Below are 18803 nucleotides of genomic sequence, written 5' to 3'. Positions count from 1 at the left end.
TTCTAGAAAATAAATACTTGTTTTAAATCTAAAATGATAGGACAGAAATGACAATCAATAAAATTTGGTTAATCTTTTCCCCTATAATCCTGAGAACAAACATAATTTTTGTGCCCAAAGTAATTAAGAGTTGTGAAGTGGCCATCAGACCATGAATTATGAACTTAATTTGGATCGTAAAATCTTTAGAGATCTCCAGCTTAACTTTTTTGTTTTGAGGACTTAAATAAAGTAAATTATCCAAATGTTTAGCATACCATTGAAGCTCATTAATTATATGCCGAACGAATGACTTCAGTGATTTGCCTAAGTTTTCACAGAGGCAGAGTCCACCAGAACTCAACAGCACACTGAACCTGGCACTCATTCCTCTGCAGACATACATCAATCAATCCCCTGTTTGGACATTGCAGTTAGAGACCCCTAAGGATATGGCATCATTCAGTGTTACTGACAGAAAAAAATTACTCAAAAAAGGGAATAGCTCTATTTATTTCTGGTCTGTCAAAGCTACTCACAAGACCTCATGAAAAACAGATCATTCGCTTAAGGGGTTTTGTAAACTTTCAAAGCCAGTTTTCCATTTTGAAGCATGAAAAGCCAGCATGTGATTTCTAACAGTAGGAACTTTGGCTGATCTTGAATATTCATTGAGAAAAAAATTTTTTTTTAAATGAGGGTAATGCATGCCAGGACCCCTGCAGAAAGTGAGTGCTGAAAGTGAGTGCTGAACGGAATCAGGAAATGGGCATCTGGATTCTCAAAGGGATGTGGGGGCTGAATGATTAAGTTTTCTGTGTTGGCTGTGATGCAAGGGCAGAGAAAAGAGCAGGTGGCTGGTACCCAAGGGGTATAGTATAGGAAGGCTGGATGTTGGGAGAGGCCTCCCCTACCCTAGACTAGAGCTGAGCCACTGGAAAAGCTCCTATCTAATATCCAACTGGCAGTCCGGCTACCCCCACTGTCCCAAGGGCCTAGTGTCTCTGTTTCCAAATTTCTGCCTTCCCCCAAGTTGCTAGGAGCAACTGCTTCATCTTGGGGAAACAGCGTGTAGGGACTCTCCCTAATCCAGGACCTTACCCCTCTTCACAGAGTAAGAGGAGGCAGAATCTACCCTACTAGCAGTAAGCACACTCAGATCTTGGTTTCTAATACCACTCTCCAATAAAAACAAACAGGGCTCTTTGGAGAAATGACTGGCATCAAAATATATATGATGATCTTGGAGCATCTTGTCATACAGGGAAGTAAGAAAACATGAAAAAAAAAAACCACACCAATAATCCAAAACCCCACAATGATGGGAGTATGTCAAATGGACTCAGGAGCCTAGCTAAAGAGTTCCCAAAGGCAAAAATTGGAACAATGTCAGCAACAAAAAAATAAAGTAGTATTGGATTATAACTCAAAGCATAAATAAAAATTCATGAGTCCATACCAATATAAATAAATGAGTGAATAAATTAATAAATGGGGGAGAATAGACAAATTCCCTCATGTAGAAGTATTCCAAATAAATTATGCAGATATTCCACTCTAAAGAAGGTGGGGGCATAATTCCCCACTCCTTAAATGTGGCCTGCCCACAGTGACTTCTTTTTGAAGAGGACAGTATGGAAAGGGAGGAAAATTAAGGGTAATTTCACAGCTGAGAAACCTGACAAACACTATTTCAGTCAAGTGATAAAGGTCACAAATAATGTTGATAGTATGTTATGAAATCAAGAAAATGGCACTTAACCTCTGTGACTTACTTCTCAGAGATCCATAACCCACTTTTATTCAAGAGAGAAACATCAGACAAATTCCAATAGAGGGACATCCTATAATATACTCCTCAAATGGTCAAGGTTATAAAAACAAGGCAAGTCTGAGAAACTACTATGGCCAAGAGGAACCTTAGGAGATATGAAAACTAACTATAATGTAGTATCCTTGATGAAATCCTGCAACAGAAAAAGGACATTAGGTAAGAAACTATGAAAATCTGAATAAATTATGGACTTAGTTGATAATAATTTGTCAATATTTATTCACAAATTATAACAAATATACCATACAATGTTAGATGTAAAGACAGGAGATATTGGGTCTGGAATATGGAGAACTCTGTACAATTTTCTCAATTTTTTTTTTTTTTTTTTGTAAATCTAAGACTGTTCTAAAAAAAAAATCTATTAAAAAATAAAAATAAAATTGTTCCAAACTTGGAACAGAATCTATCTGCATGGTATGATTCACAGACTCTTTCTGGAAAGAAAAGAACAATATCAATACAATTCTTTGTTTTCTGGTAACTTTAATGTGATGAAAACTTGTTCCTGGAAATTGGCTATGTATTCAGCCAGACACTGTAACCTTTTTTTAACCCGACATCCTTTTTTTTTTTTGGCAGGCAGAGTTCTAATATCACAATTTTATCTTAATCATTCTGTTTCCTTAGAAAGTTTCATAATAAAAAATGACAAATTTGAATTGGTATAATAGGGGATTTTTTATAAAGCTTTGGAATCCCTCATTATCTAATTGTCTAAAAAGTTGTTTTCAAGACTTTTACATCTTAAATTCTATTATTTTAGAGACATTATAATGATTTGTTTTCACTAGCCATTAGTATCTTTTATCCCCTTTCTCACATTGTTGAATGAAGACAGCAAAAACAAGTTTAAAAAGCGGAAGGAAAATTACACACACCCACACGCAGTGTTGAATTTCTTTCTTTGAATTGGAGGAAATGAAGTATGTTAAGGAATTTTTCTCCAGGAAACATAGTATCCTTCTCATAGGCATGAGGCCTTTGGAAAATAACTGTAAATTCGCTTTTGAAAAATTAGACCTTACTCTAATTATGAGAGGATGGAGAAAAGATTTTAAAAATTGCCTTCTAGACTTACTGGAAAGGAATTTGGGGGATTCCTCTAAAGTTGTGTTTTCTATGTGGAGCTAGGAGACAGGATAATCAGCAAGAAGTGATTATCTTGCTTCTCTCCTGGAAGCTGTGTGGGGAGTGGCTATCAGATACTGACCTTGGTGACTGATATGTTTTAAGAGGCCAATAACTAAATAGACCTAAGGAGGGAAAGATAGTCCTTGTGTGAGACTTAGCCACAATCCCTCCAAGTTCTGTACATGGACCACGCAGTGTTTGTGACTCTTCTGGGTGAGACTGAAGCCATGAGTATCTGGTTTATTTAAGCATTAAGACGGAAACCTGAACTATTTTCACTATACATAAAAAAAGACAAAGAACTCCCCAACCACCCAGGAATGGCTACCTTTTATGGGCTTAAAGATGAATGAAGCTAGAACACTGTAGAGAGCTTTTTTTGGCTGGATTGGTAGTATGGAGTCTGAAAGTCAAAACTAAATCCACAGTGAGGACCCTGGTTCAAAGAAACTGATGGGATTGTTTTTCAGTCGTTCTGTCATGTAACGACCTACATCTTAAAAATTTTGTATTTTTTTCTTAATTTTTAATAATTTTATTTTCTAGAGTTTTATAGGCTAATTATTAGATATTTAGAAAACACATATAAATAAAATTAAAACTGTCAGAAATCTTACCACCTACTTAAGATTCTTACGGCATAATATTTTTTGAGACCCTGCCCTCTGGTTTTCATATATGAGCTCACAGTGACCTTTGAGGCAGGTTTTATAATCTTAATCTTTCAGATGAGGATGCTGACATCTGGGAGCTCTTTCCTGCCCTCCCAGATGGTACAGAAGCTCCTCTGTGTGCGATAGCCTCTGCCATTCTCTTATCATCGCACTGTCCTATGACTGTTCATCTCTGTGTCTGTTTTCCCAGCAAAGCAGCATAAATTTTGAACAGAGGATATCCAGGTCTGTCCATGTGGTCTTTTGATCTGTCATTCCTGCTCGAGTGCCATGAAGCTGGTACCATATAAAAATAGATTCTGTTGTCTATCCCCTCTATCCCGAATCATCTGCCTCAGTCATCTCACACTCTGCAATTGACCTTTCTGGTTGTTGTTCCCGAAATTGTTTTCTTGTTATAGCCTTTTATCAACATGATGTAAAATATTATTTTCTTGGCTCTGACTTCTGGTTGCCCTCCTTCATCACACTAGTTACTAGCCCTAACTCCATCATATAGATTTGGCCATTCTGAATCTAGCCTTTCTTTTGGACTTTGCACTTTTCACAAGCTTCATGGTCACAGAGTTCCTGATGATTACAGAAGGTCTGTGAGTAGGATAGAATCATGGGAGTGACATGATGAATCAGTAGCCTAAAAGCATTATTCTGGTTGATGGGAACAGAGATAGCTGGAGGTAAAGAGACCGACTTATCCAGGTAGACGTGCCCTACAAGTTGGGTTAGTCTAACCATTTTGTCTACTGTGTGGTACATGGTTAGTGTTCAAAATATGCTTATAGGATGAGTTCGCCTCCAACCATTCCTCTTGCTTTTCTGCCTCTCATTTACTTTTTGCCTCCCACGTGAAATCCCTCTCCCTCTCTACACCAACCATTAAGATTTTTTTTTTTTTTAAATCCCTTGTGGTCCTGTTCTAACTTGATCCATCTGTATGTCTCATCCTGGTAGTACTTATTATGATGGTCTTGTTCTAACTTGATCCATCCCTATGTAGTACTTATTATGACAAGTACTTATTATGACTTATTAGTAGTGCAGGGCTTTTCAGATACTATTCGTTGTTTTATTTAGAAGTTCCATATCCATGGCATTATTCTTAAAGCCCCTGACCCCTAAATTGACTTTTCTATCCTCCCCCTTCCCTATCTACCCTTTTCAGAGACCTCTATAGATGTGGGCCTTTCACAAGTTGATGTTCACTGTATGCTTGTTGATAGACTGAAATTTACTGTAGTAATTTGAGTGTGAGGAGTAGAGACTTACCCAGGTTGATGATGCCCTATAAATCGGATTAGTCTAACCATTCTGTTTGAAGTTATAGGTATAATCCCAAAGGGATCCTGTGCGGGGAAAAAAAGAGCTCTGAGATGTTTGGCTCAGAGCTGTCTTTTAACACCCAAGAGTGGACTCTTCCCTGGTGAAACTCATATAGTAAAACTCACCCTTATTAAATATATAGTTTGATGAGTTTTGACAAAGTATGTAAAAATCTATAATCGTCACCTCAATCAAGATATGAATATTTCCATCACTGCAAAAAGTTCTCCCCTGCCCTTTTGTAATCTATCTCCAACCTAGGCAATCACAAATCTGATATCTGTCTATATTGTGTTTGATTTTTCAGAATGTAATATAAATAGAATCATACAAAATGTGCTCTTTTATGTGTGGCTTCTTTCATTTAACATAATTCTGTTGAGATTCATTCATATTTTTCCATGTATTAGTAGTTTGTTCCTTTTTATTGCAGAGTAGTATTCTATTATATGGATATATTACATTTTATTTATCGATTTAGCAGTTGAAAGACTTTGGTTCTTTCCAGTTTGAGACTATTATGAATAAAGCTATTATAAGCATTTACATTGCAGTCTTTATGTGGAAACATGTTCTCATTTTTCTCAGGTAAATTAAATTTAGGACTGGAGTTCCTGGGTTGTATATCTTTAATTTTATAAGAAACTGCCAAACTGTTTTCCAAAGTGGCTGAACAATTTTGCGTTTCCTCTATCAATGTGGTTGAGTTATAGTTGCTCTTTGTCCTTGACAGCATTTGATGTTGCTAGTGTTTTAAAGTTTATCTATTATAGTGGTTGTATAGTGGTATATCAGTGTAGTTTTAATTTACATTTCCCTGATAACTAATGATATTGGGCATCTTTTTATGTGCTATGTTGCCATTCATATATCTTTTTTGGTGTCTGTTCAGATCTTTTGTCCATTTTTATTGAGTTATCCGTATTGCTGTGATATAAGAATTTTTTATGTTATTCTGAATACAAGTCCTTTAGCAAATAGTTGTTTTAGAAATATTTTCTCCCGGTCTGAGGCTTACTTTCTTCTTTTTCTCTTCATTTTCTTAGTGTCTTTTGACAAAGAGGTTCTTAATTTTTATAATATACAGCAATTTTTCTTTTATGGTTTGTGTTTTTTTGTGTTCTATCTAAGCAAAGATTTTTTTTTCTATGTTTTCTTAGAGAAGTTTTGTATTTTTAGCTAGCTCTTACATTTAGGTCTACAGTCTTTTCAAATTAATTTTTTTATATTGTATGAGACAACTTCTTCCTTCCTTCCTTCCTTCCTTCCTTCCTTCCTTCCTTCCTTCCTTCCTTCCTTCCTTCCTTCCTTCCTCCCTCCCTTCTTCCCTTCCTTCCATCCTTCTTTCCTTCTTCCTTCTACATATAAATGTCCAACTGTTCAAGTACCATTTGTTGAAAACCAGTCTTTTTTCATTGATTTATATCTTTATCAAAGGCAATGACTATATGTGCCTAAGGCTATTTCTAGACTCTATTCTATTCCATTGATCTATATCTTTAGGTTTAAGCCAATACCACATTGTCCTTATTATTAAAGCTTTATAGCTAGAAATCAGGTAGTGTGAGACTTCTAGTGCTCTTCTGAACTTTTTTTTGACTCTTCTACTTTTTTGAAATTTCTATATAAATTTTAGAACCACCTTGTCAATTTTAGAATCAGTTTCCCAAACTCTGTTACGGTTTTGATAGAGATTTTAATAAACCTATAGATAAACTTATTAAAATTATATTATTATAATTTCCATCTTAATAATATTGATTCCTAATATGCATAAAGATGGCATATCTCATTATTTATTTAGAGCTTTTGAAAACTATTCTCAGCAAAGTTTTATAGTTTTCAGTGTATAAATCTTGAAATAATTGTTAAATGTATTCCTAAGTATTTTATGATTTTGATTTTATAGTATATGACATTGTTTTTGTTTTGCATTTTACTTTATAATTGTTTTTTTGCTAGTATATAAGAAATAATTTTTTGTATATTGACCCTGTATCTCGTGACCTTGCTAAACTCATGAGTTCTAATAGTGTTTTGGTGATTCTATGAAATTTTTTCTGTATAGGATTGTGTCATCTGCAAACAAAGATAGTTTTGCCTCTTATTTTCCAGTATGTATGCCTTTGTTTATTTTTCTTGCCTTTTTTCACTTGTTAGTATCTTCAGTAAAATGTTAAATAGAGGTGGTGAGAACAGACGTCCTTCCTGATGGAATTCCTGATCTTGGAAAGCATTAAATCCTTCAGAATTAAAAATGAGATTAAACCTGTTTTGTGTAGATACTTTTTATCTGGTTTGCCGAGAGTTTTAAATTCTGAATGGATGTTGAATTTTGCGAATGCTTGTCTATATCTAATGAGATTATGATATGATTTGATTTTTTCATTCTGTTCATATGGTTAAGTTACAACAATTGACTTTCAAAAGTAGAACCAACATTACATACCTGGGATAACACACTTCATGATGTATTAATTTTTATATATTATTGATTTGAATTTATCAATATTTTGTTAGAGATTTCTGAGTTGAAGTCCAGGAGGGATATTGGTTGGTATATATTTTTTTCTTTTGTCCGGTTTCGCTACTGGGAGTAATGCTGTTACTGTAAAATGAATTGGTAAGTATTACCTCCTCTTTTGTTTTCTGAAAAAAATAAGTGTAAAATTGGTATGATGTCTTTCTTGTTTGTTAAATTCACTAGTGAAACCATTTGGGCTGGGAAGTATGTATGTGTGTGTCGGGGGGCAATGTTTTTGAGTATAAATTCAGTTTCTTTTTTTAAATACATATATGGTTATTCAGATTATATATTTTTCTTAAGTGAACTTTGGTAATTAAGTTATTTCAAGGAATGTGTCCATTTCATCTGAGCTCAGATGTTCTATATATTCATCTAATACATAAAACTATTCTCTCATCCTACAGGATCTATAGTGATATCTATATCTATAGTCCCTTCTGTGATTTACAGTATTGATAATTCATATCTTTTTTTCTTAATCAGTCTGATGACAGGTGTATTGGTTTTACTGAGCTACTCAAAGAACCAGTTTTTAGTTTCTTTGATTTTTTTTTCTTTTTTTTGTTTTCTCCACCGATTTCTTCCCTTTATTATATCTTTTCTTCTACATACTTTAGGTTTAATTTTCTCTTGTTTTACTTGTTTTTAAGGTAGAGACCTAGAGCATTGATTTAAGGTTTTTTAAAAATAAGTATTTGATGTTGTAAATGATCCTCTAAGCATTGTTTTAGCAATGTCCCACCAATTCTGATATGTTTTTATTTTCATTCAAATAAAATATTTTCTAATTTCCAATGTGATTTTTTATTTGACCTATAGTTATTTACAAGAGTATGATTAATTTACAAATATTTGGGGATTTTCCAGGTATCTCTTCTCTTGTTGATTTTTAATTTAATTCTAATGTGGTCAGAGAACATACTTTGTATTTCTTTCTTAGTGAATATACTATATGCCTTGAAAATAAAGTCTATTCTGCTGTTGTTGGATGGAGTTTTCTATAGTGGTGAATTAGGTCAGTTTGGCTGATAGTGTTGTCAAAGTCTTCTATATCTAGTGATGTTTTTATTTTTGTTTTCTTTCCTTTTCTGATTTTTGTCTACTTGCTCTGTCAAATAATGAGAAAGTAATCTTAAAGTTTCCAACTGTGATTGTGACCTTTCTTTCATGAATATGCCTTCTTTGGCTCAGTAGTACCAAGGCAGGGCCTACAGTACAGCACACAACAGCCAGTCAATCAAATGTGTCTCCTTTTCTCACTGGCTCCCCAAATTTATCATTGATTTATGGAAAATGTTCACTTTTGGTTTCTAACAGATGACGGGAAGAAAGTGTTTATCTTTATAAGTTTAGCATTCCTCAAAGAGATGATTTTTCCATAACCTCCAAGTCCTCTTTTGCAATGAAGGAGAGAGGCATATTATGGGTAAAATGGCTTGCTCAAATGTCTGTATTTCAAATATTGGATAAATATGTTTTTGTTTCCAGCAATGGGGCCTTGGCGACAACTCAGGGTGAAATAGGAAAAATCCTGCAAAACGAATTGTACTTGCATGGAACTGAACTACTAAATCGGTTCATACTGTTCTCAAAACTCTTTGCTATTATTCTCAAGACTTCCGAGGAAAGACATTTTAGGCCAAACAGGTGAGGCTCAGTCCAAAATTCCCGAGGGCTTACTTACAAAATGTTTCAAGTAATCTTTCTTTAAATAAAAGCAAAGGCCGGTATTGTGCAAGGGAAGTACCCCCAAAGTTATCAGCAGCCGAAAGTAGAAACATATTTACTTTTTCTAGTTCCTGTGTTTAACTTGACAAAACACCACTTTGTGAGGGGCCCAATCAGCTGCAACATGTTGAGACTGCAACATGTTGAGACTCCGACCTGAGGTGGAAGTTCCTTTTCCTCTAAGCAACAGTAATTGAGCTGTTTTTGTTTGTTTTCCTTGAGTATAGTTCTTTGAGAAGTAGACCACCACTGGGGAAAAAGAAGAAGTCCTATTGGGTATTAAATTACAAGTGCATGAGGAGGGAGAAAAACAGGATGAACTTGGGTTGATCCTAAAACAGGCCAGGCACATTTCCTTATTCCTTCTTCTCAAGAGCCCAGTTTGGGAGATATATTAGCCCCCTTGTCCAGGCAATGAGACTGAGGTACAGAACAGTATGAGGTTCTGTACCCAGCAAAAACTAATGTCAGAACCAGGATCTCTCTGGTACCAAAATTCATGCTCTTTTCTATCCATCATGCTTCCATTAATATGGATGGATGTCTGACACAAAAGTAGCACACAGCCTATGGCTGTTTTTATAATGATTACTTCTGCGGTTCCAAAATAGTCTTACACAAATATCGTTGGCAGCTGAGTCCATAAAATGCTGTCTTTCTCTTTAGATGCATTGTATTAGGAAAGCTTTGATCACACCATCTACCTTAAGCAGAACCTGGATATTTTGTTCTTCGGTACATTTGGCATCTCACAACACTGACATCTCTTTAGACTTCAGCCTTTGCAAAGGTTAGGCTTGATGTCAGGACTGAGAGCGTAGCATAGAGCCTTTAGTCTAAATGAGGAGGGAGGACTAGAAAAGTTCAAAGGTTGTAGCAAAGTTAATTGTCCAGCAGAAAATAAGAAAGCTGGCAAGCAGACAGGCAACTACAAGTGTCAGAATTCAGTGTAAAACAGATATCAGAGGCCCAAAAGGATTTGCTGTAAGAGAATAATCATGCAGAGAAGTAATGCAAAGTACTGGTCATCAGTGGCCATGCACTTGTATGAACTGGAACATTGATTCATAGATCATTATCCCTTGGCCAGCAGCATTACCAGCACTTAGTAGCTTGTTAGAAATCCAAATTCATGGATTCTATCTCGGTCTACCGAATCAAAATCTCTGTGGTCGGGGCCCAGGAAACTGTTAACAAGCTTGTTAGGGCTGGCAGAGAGATGAAACCTGTTAGATTGTGGACCAGGTGGGCCATAGCTGGTCCAGATGCTAGGCAAGTTAGTTTTGCTTTTCATCCTACAGACTGATATTTCACCCCTCCCTCTTTTCTTTCTTCACTTTTTCCTTCTCTCTCTCTCTCTCTCTCTCTCTTTCTCTCTCTCACAAATACACACACACACACACACACACACACACACGCACACAGAGGTCCTTTTGTATTGACAACAGATTTGGACAGTTTCCTGGCTGTGAATTTAGCTGATAGTCAGATAAGCACCCCAGGCCTTAGGCTATAGAGGCAAGTACGCTGTGTACTAAGACTTGGCATTCCCAGCTTGAATCTGGAGCCCTAAGCCCTTGCTTGTCTGAGAAAGTGGGCCAACTATATGTATATAGGAACACAAATATTTGAGAAGGCAGAAAGAAAAAGAGAGCCTGGGAAGGCAGCCAAGAAGAATGTTAAGAGAAATTGAAAGAGAAGCAGGGGAGTTGTATCATGGAAACCAAAGTAAAAGAGATATCCAATAAGAATTGTGTGGTTGAGAAGGACACATACAAATGGGAGCTCCAGAAGAAGCAGACTGAAAAGTGAGTATTGGATTGTCATTGAGGAAGTATTCCTGCTACCTTGTAAGAGCAGTTTTGATAGACTGTGGTTGTGAGTATGTGTGTATAGATGTATGTGGGGAAATGGTAGGTGAGGGGTAGGAGAAAGATAGTTAAAACCATGTAACAGTGAGTTCAGAGGGAATGGATACTGAAGCATTCATGAAAAAAAAATTACGTTATTTAAATACTCCAACACTAAAGGCAGTCCATCTCTTCATCTCTATATTACCAGCACCTAACACCATGCCCAGCACTTTCAATAAGTTTTTATTAAATATGTAATGCAATCAAACTTCTATAACTCTGGTCTGCTCCTTCCTGCTACTTACTATTCTTTTCCTATAATTCAAAGGTTCTCGAAAACTAACATGAATAAGGATCATCTAGGAAGTTTGTTAACAGTTTCCTGGGCCCCGACCACAGAGATTTTGATTCGGTAGACCGAGATAGAATCCATGAATTTGGATTTCTAACAAGCTACTAAGTGCTGGTAATGCTGCTGGCCAAGGGATAATGATCTATGAATCAATGTTCCAGTTCATACAAGTGCATGGCCACTGATGACCAGTACTTTGCATTACTTCTCTGCATGATTATTCTCTTACAGCAAATCCTTTTGGGCCTCTGATATCTGTTTTACACTGAATTCTGACACTTGTAGTTGCCTGTCTGCTTGCCAGCTTTCTTATTTTCTGCTGGACAATTAACTTTGCTACAACCTTTGAACTTTTCTAGTCCTCCCTCCTCATTTAGACTAAAGGCTCTATGCTACTCTCTCAGTCCTGACATCAAGCCTAACCTTTGCAAAGGCTGAAGTCTAAAGAGATGTCAGTGTTGTGAGATGCCAAATGTACCGAAGAACAAAATATCCAGGTTCTGCTTAAGGTAGATGGTGTGATCAAAGCTTTCCTAATACAACGCATCTAAAGAGAAAGACAGCATTTTATGGACTCAGCTGCCAACGATATTTGTGTAAGACTATTTTGGAACCGCAGAAATAATCGTTATAAAAACAGCCATAGGCTGTGTGCTACTTTTGTGTCAGACATCCATCCATATTAATGGAAGCATGATGGATAGAAAAGAGCATGAATTTTGGTACCAGAGAGATCCTGGTTCTGACATTAGTTTATGCTGGGTACAGAACCTCATACTGTTCTGTACCTCAGTCTCATTGCCTGGACAAGGGGGCTAATATATCTCCCAAACTGGGCTCTTGAGAAGAAGGAATAAGGAAATGTGCCTGGCCTGTATTAGGATCAACCCAAGTTCATCCTGTTTTTCTCCCTCCTCATGCACTTGTAATTTAATACCCAATAGGACTTCTTCTTTTTCCCCAGTGGTGGTCTACTTCTCAAAGAACTATACTCAAGGAAAACAAGCAAAAACAGCTCAATTACTGTTGCTTAGACTAAAAGGAACTTCCACCTCAGGTCGGAGTCTCAACATGTTGCAGTCTCAACATGTTGCAGCTGATTGGGCCCCTCACAAAGTGGTGTTTTGTCAAGTTAAACACAGAAACTAGAAAAAGTAAATATGTTTCTACTTTCGGCTGCTGATAACTTGGGGGTACTTCCCTTGCACAATACCGGCCTTTGCTTTTATTTAAAGAAAGATTACTTGAAACATTTTGTAAGTAAGCACTTGGGAATTTTGGACTGAGCCTCACCTGTCTGGCCTAAAATGTCTTTCCTTGGAAGTCTTGAGAATAATAGCAAAGAGTTTTGAGAACAGTATGAACCGATTTAGTAGTTCAGTTCCATGCAAGTACAATTCGTTTTGCAGGATTTTTCCTATTTCACCCTGAGTTGTCGCCAAGGCCCCATTGCTGGAAACAAAAACGTAATTGTCCGATAATTTGAATACAGCTATTTGAGCAAGCCATGTAGAAGTTAATTGAGATTCTTCAGGCATCAAGTCTGTTGGTTTTTCCTTCACATTAGATTACTTGGCTCTACCACTCACTGACTGTGGTTGCTTAGCACAACGTAGGATATGTGTTCTAGCATGCCTACAAACCACTTTTACGCTGTTTCCACTGGTAGCCTGTGAATGAAGATATTCATGTTTATACTATGTGAACTTGACCCCATGGCCACAGCTGACTGGACCCAGCAATCAAGAACAGTTTGATAAGTAGATATACTGGAACAATCCTATTCCTTCTCATGAATATGAACCAATACTATTTTTTTTTTTACCGTTTTGAGGTTTTTATTCTTATTGACCAAAGCAGCTCTGAAGGGAACAGATTCAATGTTTAATCCCCCTTAGCCTTAATCTTTATGTTTGTAACATTTAATTTATATTCTACAACTAGTAGTGACATTATAAGCCATTTACCAGTAGTGCCATTCTAGGCAACTTACTACTTCTAAGCAGTGTAATTTTAAAAAGTCGAGATTTAATTCATAAACCATAAAATTCACCATTTTAAACTTTACAATTCAGATGTTTTTATCATACCCACAAGATCGTGCAACCATCACCATTAACTGCGGAACATTTTCATCACCCCAGAAAGAAACTCCATACCTATTAGCAATCACTTCTCATTCTCTTCTCTCCTCATCACTAGAAACCACTAATTTACTTACTGTCTCAATGGATTTCTGGATATTTCATAAAAAATAGACCAAACAGCACGTGGCCTTTTGTGTCTGGCTTCTTTCACTTAGCATAATGCTTTCGAAATTCATCTATGTTGTAGCACGTATCAGTATTTTATTCTTTTTTAAGACAATAATATTCCATTGTATGAATGTTTTCAGATGATGGACATTTAGTCATTTCTATTTTGGCTATTATAAATAATGCTGCTATGAACATTTATGTACAAGTTTTTGTGTAAATGTAGGGTTTCATTTCTCTTCGGTATATACCTAAGAGCAGAATTTCGGAGTTAAATAACTACATGTTTAACTTTTTGAGAAACCAGCCAACTGTTTTCTACATTGATTGTACCCTTTCACCTTCTCACTAGCATTATATACAGTTTTAAACGTCTTCACATCCTTGACAACACCTGTTGTTTTTCTTTTATTTAAAAATTATATCCTTTCTGGCAGGTGCGAATTGGTATCTCATTGTGGTTTTTGTTAATATTCTTTTCAAGTAATTTTATTTTCAAAATGAAAACAACTATTATTATTCTATCTTTGCTTATTATAATGCATTCAGGTAATACAGACAACTGTGCAGATGAAATGAAAATTACCCATAACTCCATCCACCCAGTGATAGCCACTGTTAATTTTTGGAGGAAGGCATTTGTTTGGAGGGACATTCTTGGAAAATGCCCACCCTTCTCACTTCTTACCTCCTATTTACACAATCCTCAGATAATTGCTTCAAAACAGTTTTATTTAGTCAAACGCTTTTGCCATACAGAGTATGTCTTAGACATGAGAAAAAGAACCATTGATTGAGCTCCTATGAGATGCCAGGCACAGTAGTACCTTATTTAATTCAAAACAGCTCTTTGAGAATGGTCTTATTATCATTCCACTCCACAAACTGAAATGGGAGTCTGAAAGATGTTAAAATAGCTTACTAATAAAACTAAGGTCATGATTTGCCAACCCAAGTCTGGCAACTGAAAAACTGTTTTGTTTTGTTTTTTAAATTTCAATATGCAACATTAGTCGGTGAGTTATTTCTTTATTCTATTACAGTTTTTATTAATTCAGTAAATCATGTACTTTAATCAGTTAGTGGTGAATAACTATAAGAATGATTCAATAAGGAATTGAATAAGAGAAAACACGTTTCAAAAATACAGTTATTAACGATTGCTAATGTAGACCTATTAAATATCTTTTAAATTCTAACAGTTTATTGAAGAATAATAGACAGCCAATAAACTACAAATATTTAAGATGGATAATTTGATAAGTTTTGAAATAAAAATACACTTGATAAACCATTACAGTAGTCAAGCCATTGAACAAATTAATCATGCCCAGAAGGTTCCTCATTCCCCCTTGTGATTACTTCTTTCTTCCCCATCCCTATACATTCCCATCCCCAAACAACCACTGATATGCTTTTTATCACTATTAATCAGTTTGCATGTTCTAAAGTTTTTATGTATAGAATCATTTAGTATGCACCCTATTTAATTTGGCTTTCACTTAGCTTAGTTATTTTGTGAGTCATCCATGTCGTAGTGTATCTCAGTAGTTTGTTCCTTTTTATTGGTGAGGAGTAATTACATTGTATAGTTATGCTGTAATTTGTTTAACAATTCATCAGTGTATTACAAAGAACACAAGTATAAACATTCATGTACAAGTTTTTGTATGATGATATACTTTCATTTCACTCAGATAAAAAGATCTAAGAGAGGAATGGCTAGATTATATTGTAGATGCATGTTCAGTTATTTTAAAATCTTTTTAAAACACAAAGTTATTGAGATATCATTTACATAGCTTAAAATCCATCCATTCTTAGTATACAATTCAATGAATTTTCAGTTAATTTACAGAGTTCTGTAACTCTAATCCATCACCTTAAGAAGATTCTTGTCTCTATTTGTAGTCACTCCCAGATCCTACCCTTAGCTCCAGGCAACCACTAATCTACTATTTCTATAGAATTTGCTATTTCTGGATATTTCATGTAAATAAAATCATAAAATACATAATTTTTGCATCTGGCTTTTCTCATTTTGTATACTGTTTCTGAGATTCATGTATGTTATAGTATGTATCAGTACTTTTTTCCTTTTTACTGATGAATAGTATTTCATTGTATGGATATACCACATTTTGTTAATCCATTTATCAGTTGATTGACTCTTAGATTGTTTACAGTAGTTGTATATTATAAATAATGCTCCTATGAACATCTGTGTACAAGTCTTTATATGGCTTATATTTAATTTCTCTTGCATAGATTCTTAGAAGTTGAATTGTTGGGTTGTAAGGTGAATTTACTTTTAACTCTTTAAGGAACTTTTTCAAAGAAATGCCAGACTATTTTCCAAAGCAGTTGTACAAGTTTACATTCCCACCAACAACGTGTGAGAGTTTCAGTTCCTCTGTATCCTTACTGGTACTTGTTATTTGTCTTTCAACTATAGACATTCTAGTGGATGTGAAGTCGTTTTTCATTGTGGTCTTAACTAACATTTCCTTAATGACTTATGATGATGAGCATTTTTTCATGAGGTTGTCATCCACATATCTTTTTTGATGAGGTGTCTATTCAAATATTTTGTTCAGTTTAATAAGTTGGCTTATTTGTTTTCTTATTATTGAGTTTTGAGAGTTCTTTATATATTCTGAATACCATCAGATATATGTTTTGCAAATATTTTCTCACAGTCTGTAACTTGTCTTTTTACTCTTTTAACAGTGTCTTTCTAAAAGCAGAAGTTTTTAATTTTAATGAACTCCAATTTATTAATGTTTTTCTTTTATGGATCATATTTTTATATCATGATATTAATATCTTTGCTCAATCAAGTGTCACAAAAATTTTCTCCTATGTTTTCATATAGAAGATTTATAGCTTTAGGTTTTACTTTTTAGGTCTGTGATCCATCTTGGGTTAATTTTTACATATAGAGCAAGGTATGGAATGAGGGTCGGTTTTTGTTTTGTTTGTTTTTGTTTTGTTTTTTGCATGTGGATATCGAATTATTCCATTATCATTTGTTGAAAAACTATCCCTTTTTCATTGAATTGCCTTTACACCTTTGTAAATAGTTAGTAATAAATGATTGAATCTATTTCTGAACTCTATATTGTTCCACTGATGTATTTGTCTATCTTTATGTAAATACCTCACTGACTACATGAATGTAATTTTATAGTAAGTTTTAAAAGCAAGTAGGAGAGACTTCTAGTGTTGTTCTTTTTAAAAATTGCTTTGGCTATTCTAAGTCCTCTTCATTTCTATATAAATTTTAAAATCAGCTTGGGCTTTTGATTGGGATTGTACCAAACGTATATATAAACTTGGGGAATATGGACGTGTTAACCATATTGGATCTTCTGACCCAAGAATAAGGTATGTCTCTCCATTTATTTAGTTAATTAATTTCTGTAAGTAGTGTTTAGTAGTTTTCCATGTAGAGGTCTTGCATGTTTTTGTCAGATTTATCCCTAAATATTAAAAAATTTTAAATTGTACTATAAATGGTGTTTTAAAAATTTCAACTTCCAATTGCCTTTTGTTATTATATAGAAACACAATTAATTTTTGTGCATTGATCTTGTGGCCTCCTGCATTCTCGCTAAATTCATTTATTAGTTTTATTAGCTTTGTAGATTCCATTGAATTTTCTACATAGATAATCATGTTGCTTCGAAATAAAGATAGTTGTACTTTTTCTTTTACAATCTGAATTATTTATTTCTTTGTCTTGCCATATTGCAATGACTAGAACCTCCAGTAAAATGCTAGATAGAAGCAGTGAGAGTAGACATTCTTTTATTGTTCTTGATCTTATTTAGCTTTTCTAATTTGTCTTTCACAGTTAATTATGATGTTAGCTGTAAGTTTGCTTTTGGCCATGCCCTTTATCAGGCTCAAGAAGTTCCTTTCTATTCCTAGTTTATTGAGTATTTTTTTTTTTTAAATCAGGAATGGATGTAAGATTTGTCAACTGCCGTTTCTGCATCTATAGAGATGGTAATGTTTTTCTATTTTAGTTTGTTAAAATGTTATATTGCATTGATTCTTGAATATTAGATCAATCTTGCATTCCTCAGATAAACCCCACTTGATCATGATGTATTTTTATATCCTTTTAATGTATATATCTTTTATACATATTATATATCCTTTGTTGGGTTTCATTTGCTAAAATTTTATTTAGAATTCTTGTGTCTATGTTCAGGAAATTTTTGGTCTTTAGTTTTCTTCTAATATCTTTGGTTTTAATATCAGTGTGATTCTTGTCTTGCAGAAGAAGCTCAATAGAATTCACTTCTCTTCAATGTTTTGATAGAATTTGTTTAAAATTGATATTATTTCTTCCTTAAATGTTTACAAGAATTCACCAATAAAGACTGGAGGTTTTTTTAAATAAGATTTTAAATAACAAGTTCACTTTTAAAAAATTGGATATAGGGCTATTCATATTGTGTTTTTCTTGAGCAAATTCTTGATAGTTTGTACCTTTTAAGGAATTTGTCTATCTATCTTCATTAAAATTGCCAAACCATTGTTCATAATAGTCCCTTTTTAATCTTTTTAATATCTTTAGAATCTATAATGATGCAAACTCTCTTATTATTAATATCGGTAACCTATGTCATCTCTTTTTTTTCCTGACCAGTCTGGCTAAAGGTTTATCAATTTTATTGATTTTTATCTAATACCTAGGTTTCATTGATTTCTCTATGTTTTTTGGTTTCATTGATTTCTCTGTGCTTTTTGACCTATTAAATAGTAATGAATTATTACATAAGTTTTTAGTTAACCCATTTCTATATCTTGGAACATCTGTACTTTTCTCCAATGATTTTTTAAAACTTATTTTTAGAGTTGACATAAAATACTATAGTTGTTTAAGGTGTGCAACATAGTGATTATACATTTATATACCTTATTAAGTGATCATCCTGATATGTTTAGTATCCATCTGACACCACATATAGTTATTAGAGTATTATTGACTATATTCCCTATGCTGTGCTTTACATCCCCATGACTATTTTTATATTATAGAATGATCTTTTGAAGGAATATGGTTCATTTTTTAAATTTTTACTATTAAATCATTTTATATTTATAATATTTGACAGACATGAAAAGCTATATAT

The sequence above is a fragment of the Rousettus aegyptiacus genome, unplaced genomic scaffold (genome assembly GCF_014176215.1).
Source record: "Rousettus aegyptiacus isolate mRouAeg1 unplaced genomic scaffold, mRouAeg1.p scaffold_m13_p_3, whole genome shotgun sequence".
NCBI lineage: Eukaryota > Metazoa > Chordata > Mammalia > Chiroptera > Pteropodidae > Rousettus > Rousettus aegyptiacus.
This window is presented reverse-complemented; position numbering follows the sequence as displayed.